At 43.5% G+C, this 15,157-nt stretch overlaps 1 protein-coding gene across 4 annotated transcripts in view; it reads left to right on the top strand.

The window, feature by feature from the left end:
• plekha6 (pleckstrin homology domain containing, family A member 6) overlaps positions 1–15,157 on the top strand; it is a 344,270-nt gene that overhangs the window by 38,012 nt on the left and 291,101 nt on the right. Inside the window, exon 1 of one of the 4 annotated variants that reach the window (XM_072563813.1) lies at positions 12,124–12,359. The exons of the other annotated variants lie outside the window; for them this stretch is intronic. The gene's annotated coding sequence lies outside the window, so the exon portion shown is untranslated. Of the gene's footprint in view, positions 1–12,123; positions 12,360–15,157 lie in introns of those variants that run through there. 4 annotated transcript variants of the gene reach the window in all.

Below are 15,157 nucleotides of genomic sequence, written 5' to 3'. Positions count from 1 at the left end.
TGCCTTCATGACCACTTTACTTGCCTGCATTGCCACCTTCAGGAAACAATGGACCTGAACACCCAGATCTCTCTGTACATCAAATTTTCCCCAGGACATTTCCATTTGCTTGATAGTTCGCTCTTGAATTGGATCTTCCAAAATGCATCACCTCGTATTTGTCTGGATTGAACTCCATCTGCCATTTCTCTGCCCAACTCTCCAATCTATCTATATTCTGCTGTATTCTCTGACAGTCTCCTTCACTATCTGCTTCTTACCAATTGTAGTGTCATCTGCAAACTTGCTAATGAGGCAACCTACACCTTCCTCCAAATCATTTATGTATATCACAAACAACAGTGGTCCCAGTGCAGATCCCTGTAGAACACCACTGGTTACAGGTCTCCATTTTGAGAAACTCCCTTCCACTACTACTCTCGGTCTCCTGTTGCTCGACTAGTCTCTATCCATCTAGCTTGTACACCTTGGACCCCATGTGACTTCACCTTCTTCATCAGCCTATCATGGGGAACCTTATCAAATGCCTTACTAAAGTCCCATGTATGTGACATCTACATCACTTCCCTCATCAATCAACGAACCGGGACAAGTGGTGGGCTTGTTAGTGGGTGAACATTTTGGTGATGGCGACCACAATTCTGTGACTTTCACCTTGGTTATGGAGAGAGATAGGTGCGCACAACAAGGAAGTTTCTACAATTGGGGGAAGGGAAATTACGATGCTGTAAGACAGGATTTGAGGAGCATACGTTGGGAGCATAGGCTGTCAGGGAAGGATGTGGTGGAAATGTGGGACTTTTTCAAGGAGCAGATACGACGTGTCCTTGATATGTATGTACCGATCAGGCAGGAAAGAAATGGTCGTGTGAGGGAGCCTTGGTTGACGAGGGAGGTTGAATGTCTAGTAAAGAGGAAGAAGGAGGCTTACATAAGGTTGAGGAAACAAGGTTCAGACAGAGCAGTGGAGGGATACAGGATAGCCAGAAGGGACCTGAAGAAAGGGATTAGGAGAGCTAAGAGAGGGCATGAAAAATCCCTGGCGGATAGGATCAAGGATAACCCCAAGGCATTCTATGCGTATGTGAGAAACCTGAGAATGACGAGAACGAGGGTAGGTCCGATCAAGGACAGTGGTGGGAGACTGTGTATTGAGTCGGAAGAGATAGGAGAGGTCTTGAACAAGTACTTCTCTTCAGTATTTACGAACGAGAGGGACTGTATTGTTGAAGAGGAGAGTGTGAAACGGACTGATAAGCTAGAAGAGATATCTGTTAGGAAGGAAGATGTGTTGGACATTTTGAACAACTTGAGGATAGACAAGTCCCCCGGGCCTGACGGGATATATCCTAGGATTATGTGGGAAGCAAGAGAGGAAATTGCAGTACCGTTGGCAATGATCTTCTCGTCTTCACTGGCAACGGGGGTGGTACCAGGGGACTGGAGAGTAGCAAATGTTGTGCCCCTGTTCAAAAAAGGGAATAGGGATAACCCCGGGAATTACAGGCCAGTTAGTCTTACTTCTGTGGTAGGCAAAGTAATGGAAAGGGTACTGAGGGATAGGATTTACGAGTATCTGGAACGGCACTGCTTGATTAGGGACAGCCAGCACGGATTTGTGAAGGGTAGGTCTTGCCTTACAAGTCTTATTGAATTCTTCGAGGAGGTGACCAAGCATGTGGATGAGGGTAGAGCAGTGGATGTAGTATACATGGATTTTAGTAAGGCATTTGATAAGGTTCCCCATGGTAGGCTTATGCGGAAAGTCAGGAGGCATGGGATAGAGGGAAATTTGGCCAATTGGATAGAAAACTGGCTAACCGGTCGAAGGCAGAGAGTGGTAGTAGATGGTAAATTTTCAGCATGGAGTCCAGTTACAAGTGGAGTTCCGCAGGGATCAGTTCTGGGTCCTCTGCTGTTTGTAATTTTTATTAATGACTTAGATGAGGGAGTCGAAGGGTGGGTCAGTAAATTTGCAGATGATACAAAGATAGGTGGAGTTGTGGACAGTGAGGAGGGCTGTTGTCGGCTGCAGAGGGACTTAGATAAGATGCAGAGCTGGGCTGAGGAGTGGCAGATGGAGTTCAACCCTGCCAAGTGTGAAGTTGTCCATTTTGGAAGAACAAATAAGAATGCGGAATACAGGGTTAATGGTAGGGTTCTTGGTCAGGTGGAGGAACAGAGGGATCTTGGGGTCTATGTACATAGATCTTTGAAGGTTGCCACTCAGGTGGATAGAGTTTGTAAGAAGGCCTATGGAGTATTATCGTTCATTAGCAGAGGGATTGAATTCAAGAGTCGTGAGGTGATGTTGCAGCTGTACAGGACTTTGGTTAGGCCACATTTGGAGTACTGTGTGCAGTTCTGGTCGCCTCACTTTAGGAAAGATGTGGAAGCTTTGGAGAGGGTGCAGAGAAGATTTACCAGGATGTTGCCTGGAATGGAGAGTAGGTCGTACGAGGATAGGTTGAGAGTTCTCGGCCTTTTCTCGTTGGAACGGCGAAGGATGAGGGGTGACTTGATAGAGGTTTATAAGATGATCAGAGGAATAGATAGAGTAGACAGTCAGAAACTTTTTCCCCGGGTACAACAGAGTGTTACAAGGGGACATAAATTTAAGGTGAAGGGTGGAAGGTATAGGGGAGATGTCAGGGGTGGGTTCTTCACCCAGAGAGTGGTGGGGGCATGGAATGCGCTGCCCGTGGGAGTGGTAGAGTCAGATTCATTGGCGACCTTTAAGCGGCATTTGGATAGGTACATGGATGGGTGCTTAATCTAGGATAGAAGTTCGGCACAACATCGTGGGCCGAAGGGCCTGTTCTGTGCTGTATTGTTCTATGTTCTATGTTCTATGTTCTATGTTCTATGTTAACTCTTCAAAGAATTTACTTCAGAAGACCGTCAGAATCTGTCAACTTCATAAGGTACAACTCTCCAAACAATTGTATGACAAGCTATATATCAATTGATTTGAAGCCATCATTTAAACTTAAAAAGTCAAAGCTGAAGGTGCAGCAGAATTTAAATTACTTTTATAAAGTTCCATAATTTCATGGCCCATAGCAATGTGGTTGACTCTTAACTGTGCTCTAGGCAGTTAGGGACGGGCAATAATTGCTGACCTAGCCATAGACATCCACATCCATGAATTATTAAAAAATAGAGCAAGTTACTACATCTCCAAGCAGATTCAAACTTACAACCAGTTCAGACAATGAATCAGCATGGAAGAAGCAATTCATGAGATTCAGAATTACATCAGCCTACACACCAAATGTCAAGCTGATCACATTAACACATTATTTTATTCTGTAGGACCCGTTGGCAACTTCATTCGTGATTTTTATATACTGTCTGAATCTTATGATTTGGTTTGATTTATTACTATCACATCTACCAAGTGAAAACTATTGTCTTATGTGGTTTGCAAACATTTAGTACTATACAAGTGTACCAGGATAACAGACCAGAGTGCAGGATACAGTGTCAATGGGATACAGGATAGTTGTGAATCTGGGGCATTGCACCAGAACTAATTAGAGACAGAGTTGACGTTGGACTGTCTGAATTTTAGAATCACAGGAAGATCTCACACTTGATAAAGCTATTCTGATTGTGTTGTTATGCTAGACATTCAGAACAGATACAGGAAAATTCAGGGAACAAAAATGACAGTTTACTTCAAAAGACCGTCAGAACCTGTCAATTTCATATGGTACAAACACTCCCAACAATTGTATGACAAACAATCCCAAGGGGGTTTTAAATCCTTTGATGCTGGGAGTGATTGACTACAATATCTAGCAAAAAAAACTCCACATAAACAAAAACAACGTCATTTCCATTATAAGAATGTCACTTCTTCCAAGAAAATGTGGGGATGGAAGGTGCTGGTGGATCAGTCACCCATAATTCCTGTCTATTATTGCTGCAGATGTTTCAGCTACAGGTGTGGGTGCAGAATTTGATGATTAGATTCCCCACAGTGTGGAAACAGGCCCTTCGGCCCAACGAGTCCACACCGACCCACCGAAGAGTAACCCACCCAGATCCATTTCCCTCTGACTAATGCACCTAACACTATGGGTAATTTAACATGGCTAATTCATCTAACCTGCACATCTTTGGATTGTGGGAGAAAACCGGAGCCCCCAGAGGAAACCCACACAGACACGGGGAGAACGTGCAAACTCCACACAGACAGTTGCCCGATGCCAGAATCAAACCTGGGACACTGGGGCTGTGAGGCAGCAGTGCTAACCACTGAGCCACCGCGCCACCCTTAAATTCGTTCAGGAATAACCAAAAGGACACAGGAAACCAATATATCATGCATCTAGAGCTTTGTTCATGGAAACAAGTGCAAATGAATGATATCCAGGGTATGTGCTTGGCCTCAAAGCCCTCACAGAGAACAGCCGCAACCCATTGGTCTCCCTCTTGGATGAGAAAGAGTTGGTAAAGGTGCCTTCACAGATAACAGCAATTTTATTTTCACCTCACGAGGTTTGCCATGGGACCAACACATACAAAATGAGCTGAACGGAATTAGCAGATGCTCTCTTCAGAGTGACTGTGGACAATCTCACAGTGGCGAGTGAAGACTTGAGCTTGTGAACAACATCAGCAACACAATATAAACAGAGTCAAATCAGACAAAAGCAAAAACAAAAAAACCAGAGTCCATTAACATCCATTGCTATTGTTTCAAAGCTTGGGCAGATATAAAAACCCAATGTTTTGACAGTGAAGACTTACTTTGAAGATCAATAACATCTCATTATTATGGATGACCTGTTGGTATTGTGTGAGAGACTGGTCATTCCGTCTTTGCTCAGAACGAAGACACCGATATTACCAAATGAAGACTCAGAACTTGTGTCTGTGTAGTCGCCAGTGATCACAAAAGAAATAGAAAATCTCAAAACAGTATGTAAAATATGCTGTACACAGAGCTGAACACACACAGAACCATTAGTCCCTACCACCTTTCCTACTGGAGCTTGGCAAAGATTGGGAAGAAACTTATTTACATTCAGGGGACACCCTTTCCTAATCACTATTGATTTATATCTCATGGTGTATTGATGTAATTACCATTACCAATGCAGTTATTAGAGTTCTATTTATTGAATTAATTTGAAGTATTTGCTACTCATGGGCTCCCTGATGTGGTCAAATGTGATAATGGAGCATAATTTGCCAGTGAGGTTGTTGACGGGTTTGCAACCATTTTCAGATTCCAACACACAACCAGTTCCCTGAGTCTGATGGAGCAGAACAATGGGTGCAAGTTGTTGACTCCCTTTTGAAAAAAATGCACTTACTTCTCAATAGCTTTGCTGAAATATCAGTCCATTCTACTCAGATGTGACTTATCCACCATCAGAATTATTAATTGGAAGAGAGCTGAACTCCCTATCCTTCCCAAAAAGGTTGGTCCCACAGATGAATCCCAAATGTGACAAGTATGTTTACTGTAAAGAACAGCGTCATCAATATCTGCAACGTTATTAAATATCATGAACATTAAATAGTTGCCAAACGGGATAATAGTGTGGATGAGAGGTCTTAATAGAAAGGAACAACTATTGTCGGTTCATACTTTGCCCATTGGAGGGAACTGTTAATCGCAGAAATTGCAGAAACGTACTATCACTGCACAATCATAGCTCATCACTGCCCCATCATGAGAACAATTGTTCATGATCCACTCTGGTACCAGAGCAACATTTGAATCCAGCATCTTCAAGCCAGTGTTGCACCAAACCTCTGAGCCCAACACATACAGTCTGGAAGAATTATCAAGCCTCTATCTAGATTGATTACATTTGTAAAGTCAGGTAGTGATTCTGGTTGGGGGTTGAGGTGGCAGAATGGTTAAGTGGTAAACTTGATATACTTGCTTAAGCAATTGTCTGCTGGCCTTAAAGAGGGGAAAGTAGCTCTGGGAAGAGATGTTGTAGAAAGTTGATCTGTACTCAGACATTTTGAAATAGCTCCTCACACATATGTAAATGACTATATCTAGGAGGAGCTGGTTAACTTGTTGTTAGTCAGTTCTACGGTCTACAGCATAGACTTAGTTACCATCTCCTGGGGGATAATAATGTCTCTCATTTAGCATTAATGTAGTTAACCAGTCTTAATTTAATGTAACTTGTTGTCTTACCATTAAGTAATAAACTATTTCTTGTTACTTAAGTGCATTGCTGCTTCTGGAAAATCCATGTTCATGATTAATCGTCCATTACTTAATACCAATGGAGACTAGTATTAGGGGTGGGTGGCATCAAATCTACCCAAAGACCCTAACAGAACCTGATGCCAGCCATGTACATTAATTGCAAAATCTCACTCTCTCTCCCTTTGTATTTCTGCTTCTCTCTCTCTACCCCACTACATTTCTCTCAGCATCTCTCTCGCTGTGACTATATTTATTTTCCCTTTCATCTTTACTTCCTTTGTGTGCCTGTATCAGTGATGCTATCTTTCCCTGTCTCTCTGTGTGCCCTCTGTTCTCATGGCAGTGTCCTTCAGTTCTGTGTCCTATTCTCTGCAGATTATTCCTGATTTTGAGAGACACACAAAGCCCGCTAATTGATTGAGCAAATGTTTTTGTGTCTGCCATGCCAGAGATTTGAACTGATGAGTTGCTCACGCTGTACGACAGTAATTGTCACAATAAAATGTTACTTTAATAAACAGTATGTTGATGAGTTGAAATAACAGAAGTTGCTGGTAAAGCTTGGTAAGTCTGTTAGCATCCGTGAAGAGAATTCAGAATTAATGTTTTGGGTCTGGTGACCCTTCTTCAGAACTGGACCCAAACCATTAACCCTGATTTCTCTCCACAGGTGCTGCCAAACCTGCTGAGCTTTTCCAGCAACTTCTGTTCTTGTTTCTGGTTTACAGCGTGCACTGTTCTTTTGCATTTTATGTTGATGAGTCGGCCTGGCACTCCAGGGATTCACTCCCTCCTCTTCCATCTCCAGTCTGATAATAGTTGTGAGGTGAGAACTCCCAGCTGTGTCAAGCAGTGCAGAATTTTATTTGTGAACTGCCTCATCTCATAAAATTTATTGTCTGTTAAGTTAATTCTCCTCACTCCCACTTTGATTTTCTCAGGTTATTTTACTGGTGTGTTCTGGACACCATTAAAATATCTTGGCCCCATCCCTCAGGTATAGATTTTCACTTCATCCAAAACTAATTAGCGCAGTGGAATTCACCCCCATTTGCTCCTAATCAGATTAAAGGCAAAAACAAAGTGTGCAACTGACTGATTGGCTCAGAGCAGGTAGAGTGATGAGAGAATGCATACCTTGGTGACCTGTAATTGGACATTAATTGGGATGAAGTGATTCAAAACATTATAGGTGTGCAAACTCACAAAGGTGGGCTATAACCTCTGAGGTGCATGTAATAAAACCAGAAACCTCACCCAGAAAGGTTTTATTATAACGTTTGAAGGACACTTAGTTAAGTACATGAACAGGAAAGGTTTGGAGGGATAGGAGCCAGGTGAGACTAATTTAGTTTGGGATTACGTTTGGCGTGGACTGGTTGGTCTGTTTCCATGTTGTATGACTCGGTGACTCTGAATGTAGATTGATGTTTTGTAGGATTTAATCTTTGGGGCTTGATACCAAAATACAAAAACTCTTCTGAAATTGGAGAGAAGTAAAATCTAATTGATTAGTAGTGCTGGATGTGGGGCCCTGATTTCTTTGTAAGTTATGGGAAAAAATGGTGGCTAGAGGTCATGTCATTGGACTAGTTGTCCCAAAGGTCCAGAGTATTGCGCTGATAACCTGGCTTCAGATCCCACCACTACAGCTGGATGACTTTAAATATAATGTGCCATAAAACTACATTCAACTGTTGTAAAACCCATCTAGTCCAGTAACATTCCTTTTAGGAAGGACATTTGCTGTCCTTATCTGGTTTAACCTACATGTGACTGCATGTATAAGGTCGGAGGCAGTGGAGGGGAACATTTCTAGAGGCAGTGAGGTCACTGGTAGTCCTGGCAACAATGGCTTATGTTGGGATGTGGGCTCATGGTCCAAGAGGGGAGGAGGAAGAAGTGTCCAAGAATAGGATAAATAGACAAAGTCTCTTCCTTACAGTGGGGGAGTCCAGAACTAGATGGCATAGGTTTAGGGTGAGGGGAAAGATATAAAAGAGACCTAAGGGTTGACTTTTTCATGCAGAGGGTGATACGTGTATGAAATGAGCTGCCAGAGGAAGTGGTGGAGGCTGGTACAATTGCAACATTTAAAAGGCATCTGGATGGGTATATGAATAGGAAGGGTTTGGAGGGATATGGGCCAGGTGCTGGCAGGTGGGACTAGATTGGGTTGGGATATCTGATCGGCATGGACGAGTTGGATCAAAGGGTCTGTTTCTGTGCTGTACATCTGATTCTGACTCTAGTTGGTATTGATCATCCACAAGGTAAAGATCAGTGTGCCAGACTACAACAGCACCACCTTTTTTGGTGTGTTTGGTAACAAGTTTAGGGTTGGACCTGAGAGTGAAGGGACAAGGTTAAAGTGGCTGAGAGGAGCGGAGAAATTGAGATGGTCAATGAAAACTAACAGCATAACAATGAAGAGATGGAGGGCAGGTAAGAGGCCAGGGAAAGGGGTGCATATGGAGGGTGAAGGAGGATGTGTCTGTGTCTGTGTCTGTGTCGGGGTAGGTAGGTAGTCCCCCCTCAGTCTCCTCCTCTCTTTTAAAGAAAACAATCCCAGTCTGTCCAACCTTTCTTCATCGCTGAAACTCTCCATTGTCATTAGAAAGATGATTCCGTTAGAATGCAGGAGGTGTTTAGAAAACCTGAAGGAACCTATTGCTTTGGTTAACATCTGTTGAGTTAATGGCTGCTGAAATTTTAAACTATAAAGCCTTACCTACAACCAATACACAACAGCAAAAACATGTTTTGTAGTGCCTTTAATGTGGTTTGAGGCAGCAAGGTGACTTGTAGAAACACGATCAGACAAAAATTATTTTACTAATTGGCAAGTGGATAATCTGTGTTGACTTCAGGCAAGTACAACCTTTGTCTCCCAGATACATCATTTCAGAAGCCAGGTTTCCCATTTTCTTCAAATATTCAACAATTGTTTCTTCCATGATGCCCACAACAGTTTCTTGAATTTGTTTGAATCAGAAGGAAGCCAATTGGTTCATTAAACCTCCCTTGGGCTTTGAGAGAGCAATCATGTGTTTTTCTACTCAACCCCCTGTTCAGAGATATTATGAAAGGGCTGTTGGAGTGTTGAGGTCATGTGTCTACTTCATAGCCAGGTGGCCCAGGTTTAAGTCCCATCTGCTCCAGAGGTGTGTCATAATATCCCTGAACCAGCTGATTAGAAAATAGCTAACAAAAAAAGTATTATGGCACTTTTCATTTGCAGATTCAATGGAGATTCTCCTGTTTCTCAATGAAATCCCTCATAGCATTGATTCATTTGGACACAGTAGGAATGATTTAAGAGGGATCAGGAGATCAAGTAGTCAGGACACCTCAATGGTTAGCACTGTTGCCTCACAGCACCAGGGACCCAGGTTCAATACAACCCTCAATCAATGTGGAGTTTGCACGTTCTCCCCATGTTTGTGTGGGTTTCCTATGGGTGCTCCAGTTTCTTCCCACAGTCCAAAGATGTGCAGGTTAGGTGGATTGGCCATGCTATCATGCCTGGGGATGTGTGGTCTAGGTGGGTTAGCCCTAGGAAATGGGGATTGGGGTAGGATGCTCTTCGGAGAGTCAGAGTGGACTTATCAGGCCAAATGGCCTGTTTCCATACTGTGGGGATGGAATCTAGGCCACCCTGCTCAGAGATAGGAACACTACCATTGCACCTTAAAGATAAAATCACTATAGTCCTACTAGACCACAGGGATGCTCAGTCATTAGAGAGGGAGATGATTGATGGAGGGTCCCTTGGGGTTAACTGTAAAATCACAGGTGAGGGGAAAGGTTGAGAAAGAGAGTCCCTCATGGATACCTTAGCCAGTGCAGGAATTGAACCCATGCTGTTGGCATCACTCTGCAGCCATCCAGCCAACTGAGCTGTCATGTGTCAATGGGATCCAAGCTTGAAGATGATGCAGTAGCAAGAGACAAGAAGTTTCCTTGGCAAACAGTTTAATGTCTTGCCCATAGTTTCCCATGTAGTGTGTAGTTCCAGCTGTTTTTAAAAACCAATAACCAAATTAACTGTTTAATGTTTGACAGCCCCTTCAAGGGCCACTACCCCTCTTTATAAACATTTTCTAATCGCAACCTGAGATGTTACGACACACCTCTAAACCAGTTAGGACTTGAACCTAGGTCTCTTGGCTTAGAGGCACGGACATTACCACTGTGCCACAAAACCCAGAATCCCCTTTTTATATTTATTTTTAATCAACTTGTTTGATATGTGATGACACACCTCTGAAGCAATTGGGACTTGAACTTGGACCTTCTGGTCCAAAGGCAGGTTCACTGTCAATGGATCACAGTTCACTTTGTCTTATATTTAGACAGACAATTAATGAATTAACACCCATCACCCCTTTACTGTGTTTATCCGGCACTAACATCTTGTTTAGTCCCCCGTCCCCATGTAGTTTTGCCTGAAATCTTGTAAATTCCATCTTACAGTTATCTGCCCAATTCCCTTTTAAAAATTATTTATAGCAGCAGCTTCTAATGCCTTTTTCAGATTGAGTGTTGAGGATTCTGAGATCAAATCCCCTTCCCTCTGGATATTTTTGCCAATGGTTTTGGAAATCTGACCTCTGCTTATTGAGTCAGCCATCGAAAGGGAATGTTTTTTCTTGGTTGATGCTATTTACCCAGCTTGTAAACCTCCTGGTTGGTGACTATCATAGAATCCCCACAGTATGGGAACAGCCATTTGGCCTGACATGTGCACTCTGACCCTCTGAAGAACATCCTACCCAATCCCCATTTCCTAGGGCTAACCCACCTAGCCTACACATCCCCGGGCATGATAGCACAGCCAATCCACCTAACCTGCACATCCTTGGACTGTGGGAAGGAATTGGAGTGCCCAGAGGAAACCCACGCAGACACGGGGCGAATGTGCAAACTCCACATTGGTTGAGGGTTGCATAGAATCTGAGTCCCTGATGCTGTGTGGCAGCAATGCTAACCACTGAGGCACCCTGACTAGTTAATCTCCTGACCCCTCTTCACTCATTCCTTCACCATGTGTCCAGATGAATCGATGGTATGAAGGATTTCATTGAGAAATGGGAGAATCTCCACTGAGAATGGTTCAAGAATCGGGCCTGTTGGTACCAAAAATAAGCCACATTTTTAGTGTTCAGGTTCATGTTTTCTCATGGAAATACCCAGCTGTCCATACAGAGAGGGGGAAAGAATATTCTCGCCTACATAAACCTCCAAATACTTCTTGTGCCCAATCCCTCAACCATCACTTGTTTCGCCTGTAACACTGGGAGAGACTGAGGACTGTGTCACTGTCTGCTGATCAATGTATTGGCTTTATCAACCATCTTGAACTGGAGGAGAGGCAACACCACCCCTGATTCCTAAGGACAGGAAACACCTAAACCACACAGAGTGCATCAGCTAAAGGAAGTGCTCAAGAGCAATTATGGATTGGCAATAAATGTTAGCCGTGTGAGTGAAAGAACAAAGAAAATAAAAGTACCCCAAGAAGAAGTGGATTTCACATCCTAACCGCATGTTGGCTAAAGAATTTACTCCTTAACCCTTTCGATTTATTTATGATTATCTTATAGCCATCTAATTATGTCCTTTGCAGTCTTCTGATTCCACATCAGTCAAAATACTGATGTGGGCCACAGGGTCGATTAAAGACTCAAAGGAAAAACACCATCATGTGACAAAATAAAGTGCTCAATTGCTCCTGAAACACACACTCTCCCTTCATTTGTAAATGGAGCTGCCTGGGTGACAGAGAGCAGGATGATCCTGCAGCTCTGTGTGGTAACTCTCCTGGTTTATCACAGTACAGTAGTAAATCATGTGAGTACCTTGGGATTCCTTGGCCACAGAGCATGCTCTGAGAGAGAGAGTGTGTGTGAGTACTTGCCTGTGTGTGATGCTGATTCTGCAGCATCCTCCTCTTTCCAGCTCTCCCCCAGCTGCTGGGAGGACACGGCATTCCCAGAGAATCTGGGAGAGGCGGGATCTGGCTGGTGTGGGTGCAGAGTGGCACCGTTGTGGTGTTGACAGGAGTGGGTGCAGAGGTCTCGCTCCCTTGGTATCGGAAGAAGGAGCATGCAGCAGGAATCTAATACTAATCCTGACACGACATGACCAGCCATCTCTAAGCAGGTGTCTGGTAAGTCTTGCTGCTCACTGGAACAGCATTTTAAAAAGGCTTCTCGGGCTGTCAGGGCTGGTTTGTTTATTTGGACGGATTCTTGTTTATTGTGCTAATTAATAGTGATGTCTTGTCATCCCTTCTTTCTTCCTTGATGCAAGAGAACCAATTCCTGGTTGTTCTTGAACAGATTCCTGCCATGTTTCCTCCCATGTATCCATAGCAACCAATTAGTAATTGGCCCTTTCTGAGTTCTTGATATAAAAAGGCAGACGAGGCTGGTTATTATGTTTTGAAAAATACTAATCAGATTTAAGAGGGTATTCACTGTAGTAATGGGGAGTTTGGAATGTAGAGCTCTCTTTCGTCTGTCATGGGGAGGGGCCTGGAATCCAGTCTGTTGAGGAGATGGAACTGAGAGCTGATTGCATTCATTCCTGAGATGATTAAATCTATCGCATTTAGTGATGAGAAGATTTTGAAATGAATAATTCACAGGCTGGCTTAGCAGATTATTATATCTATCTGTTTCTGTCTTGTTCTCTCCCTCTCTCTCTCTCGTTCTCATTATTTAGCTCCCATTCTGCTTTCCTCTTTCTATCTTTCTCTTTCTCTTCATCTCTGACTTTCTTGTCAGACTCTCCCTTTCACTGCCACCCTCATCTTCAGAGTTTCCAAATGTTAATTTTTTTTTTTGTATTTAAGTCGTCTTCGAGCTGAATATATGTTGTGACTCTAACAACTGAAAGCTAGATGCTTTTGTTTGAAATGGTTCAGGTGCCTTATTTGGTTTCTCAATGGATGAACAGACCTGTTAAGGAGAGAGAAAGTTCATCAGCTTATTCGACAGCTGCCACCTTTTCGCCCTGTACCCTGCTTCTTCTGTTGACATTTGACAATGTCTTGCCTGGTAATGATGATGCCTACAGTAAAAATGTCAAAATCAGAGTGATTGCTGTCAATCACCACTTGACCTTGACCCTGCCTTGCTATGTTGACGTGAGAGTAAATGACTTGGTATAATGTGATGACAAGGTCTGCATTTTGCCTTTGTGCTTTGAATTATTGTTGTGTTGTTCAGTCTGAAAATAAACTGGAGGCCTTGGCTATCTGAGGATAACTAACTTGTTTTTTGACACTCTTGGGATTTGAGGGTGTTGCACCTCTTCTGTTGTTTCCTGATATTCCACTTGCTTGTGTGCAAGGTGTTAGTGAAATATTTATTGTTTCTCCTGCCTGCTGTACGTTTTAAAGTATTTCACGGGATGTAGGTATCGGGGAAGGCCAGCATCGGTTGCCCATCCCGAGTTGCCCAATAACTGAGTGGCTTGCTATGCCATTTCGGAAGAGTCAATTATTGAGAGTCACGGATAGGGTAGACCAGTAAGATCGCAGATTTCCTTCCTTAAAGAATGCTAGAGAAAGTCCAAAAGATTTGGGGCGGCACGGTGGCACAGTGGTTAGCACTGCTGCCTCACAGCGCCAGAGACCCTGGTTCAATTCCCGCCTCAGGTGACTGACTGTGTGGAGTTTGCACGTTCTCCCCGTGTCTGCGTGGGTTTCCTCTGGGTGCTCTGGTTTCCTCCCACAGTCCAAAGATGTGCAGGTCAGGTGAATTGGCCATGCTAAATTGCCCGTAGTGTGAGGTAAGGGGTAGATGTAGGGGTATGGGTGGGTTGCGCTTCGGCGGGGCGGTGTGGACTTGTTGGGCCGAAGGGCCTGTTTCCACACTGTAAGTAATCTAATCTGTAAATAATCTAATCTAAGATTTCTTACAACAACTGATGATTATTGTTCTGGTCCGCCCCATTACTGGGACTATCTTAACATCTCAGTTTTAAAGGATCGTCCCTTCTCTCTGAAGCTGTGCCCTCAGCTCCTCATCTCTCCTGCTAATGGAAACATTTTCTCCACCTTCCTAACTTAGAGTTTTTTTTTAATGCTCCTGTGAAAAGCTTTGGGACATATTAAAGGTGCCAAGGGTATGTCTTGCACAAAACTGGGACCGACCTGTCTGAATCCACCTAAAAACTGCGATTCGAGTTAACCATGAGGAGGTTAACAATCACACACTCTGCCAAGCTGTGTAAGTTTTTTGTTGTCAAGCAAGTACCAGCCTTATGGCCAGAGGCTGACCCAGTTATCATTGGCAGTGTGAAAGCACAGGCCCACTATTCATTGTGGGCAAAGTGTTTAGTGGGGACAGGGCCAGTGCCGCATTAGATGCGAAGGCAAATGATGGATGGGAGTGACCATTGAAGAGTGGTCCATAAGAGCTTTACTTTTAACAACCTGTGAGCTCTGTCCAACCTGAAACTGGTGAAATGGATTCAACGTATCAAGGCTTCCTCCCTAATGCATGTTAATGTGACATCCTGTCAACAACTTAAACTAGCCATAGTGTACAGGTGGATTATGGGAAATGCAGGGTTACTGGGATAGGGAAAGGGGATGGGTCTGTCCTCACCCAGAGTGTGGAGAGCCTATGGAACTCTCTGCCACAGAAACAAGTTTAAGCCAAAATATTCAATGTTTTCAAGAAGGAGTTAGATGTAGTTCTTAGGGCTAAAGAGATCAAAGGTGATAGGGACAAAGTGGGGATAGGGTACTGAGTTGGATGATCAACCATAATTAGATTAAATGGCTTAACAGCTTTGAAGGGCTGAATGGCTTTGTGAAGCTCCTATTTCCTATGTTTCTATGTTTTAAAATCAGCAAGTTGCTTGACAAGGAGCCAGTGTAGGCAAAAGTGAGGACCGCAGATGTTGGAGATTAGAGTCAAGATTAGAGTAGTGCTGGAAAAGCACAGTAGGTCA

This window comes from Chiloscyllium punctatum, chromosome 45 (assembly GCF_047496795.1).
Source record: "Chiloscyllium punctatum isolate Juve2018m chromosome 45, sChiPun1.3, whole genome shotgun sequence".
Classification (NCBI taxonomy): Eukaryota; Metazoa; Chordata; class Chondrichthyes; order Orectolobiformes; family Hemiscylliidae; genus Chiloscyllium; species Chiloscyllium punctatum.
This window is presented reverse-complemented; position numbering and strand designations above follow the sequence as displayed.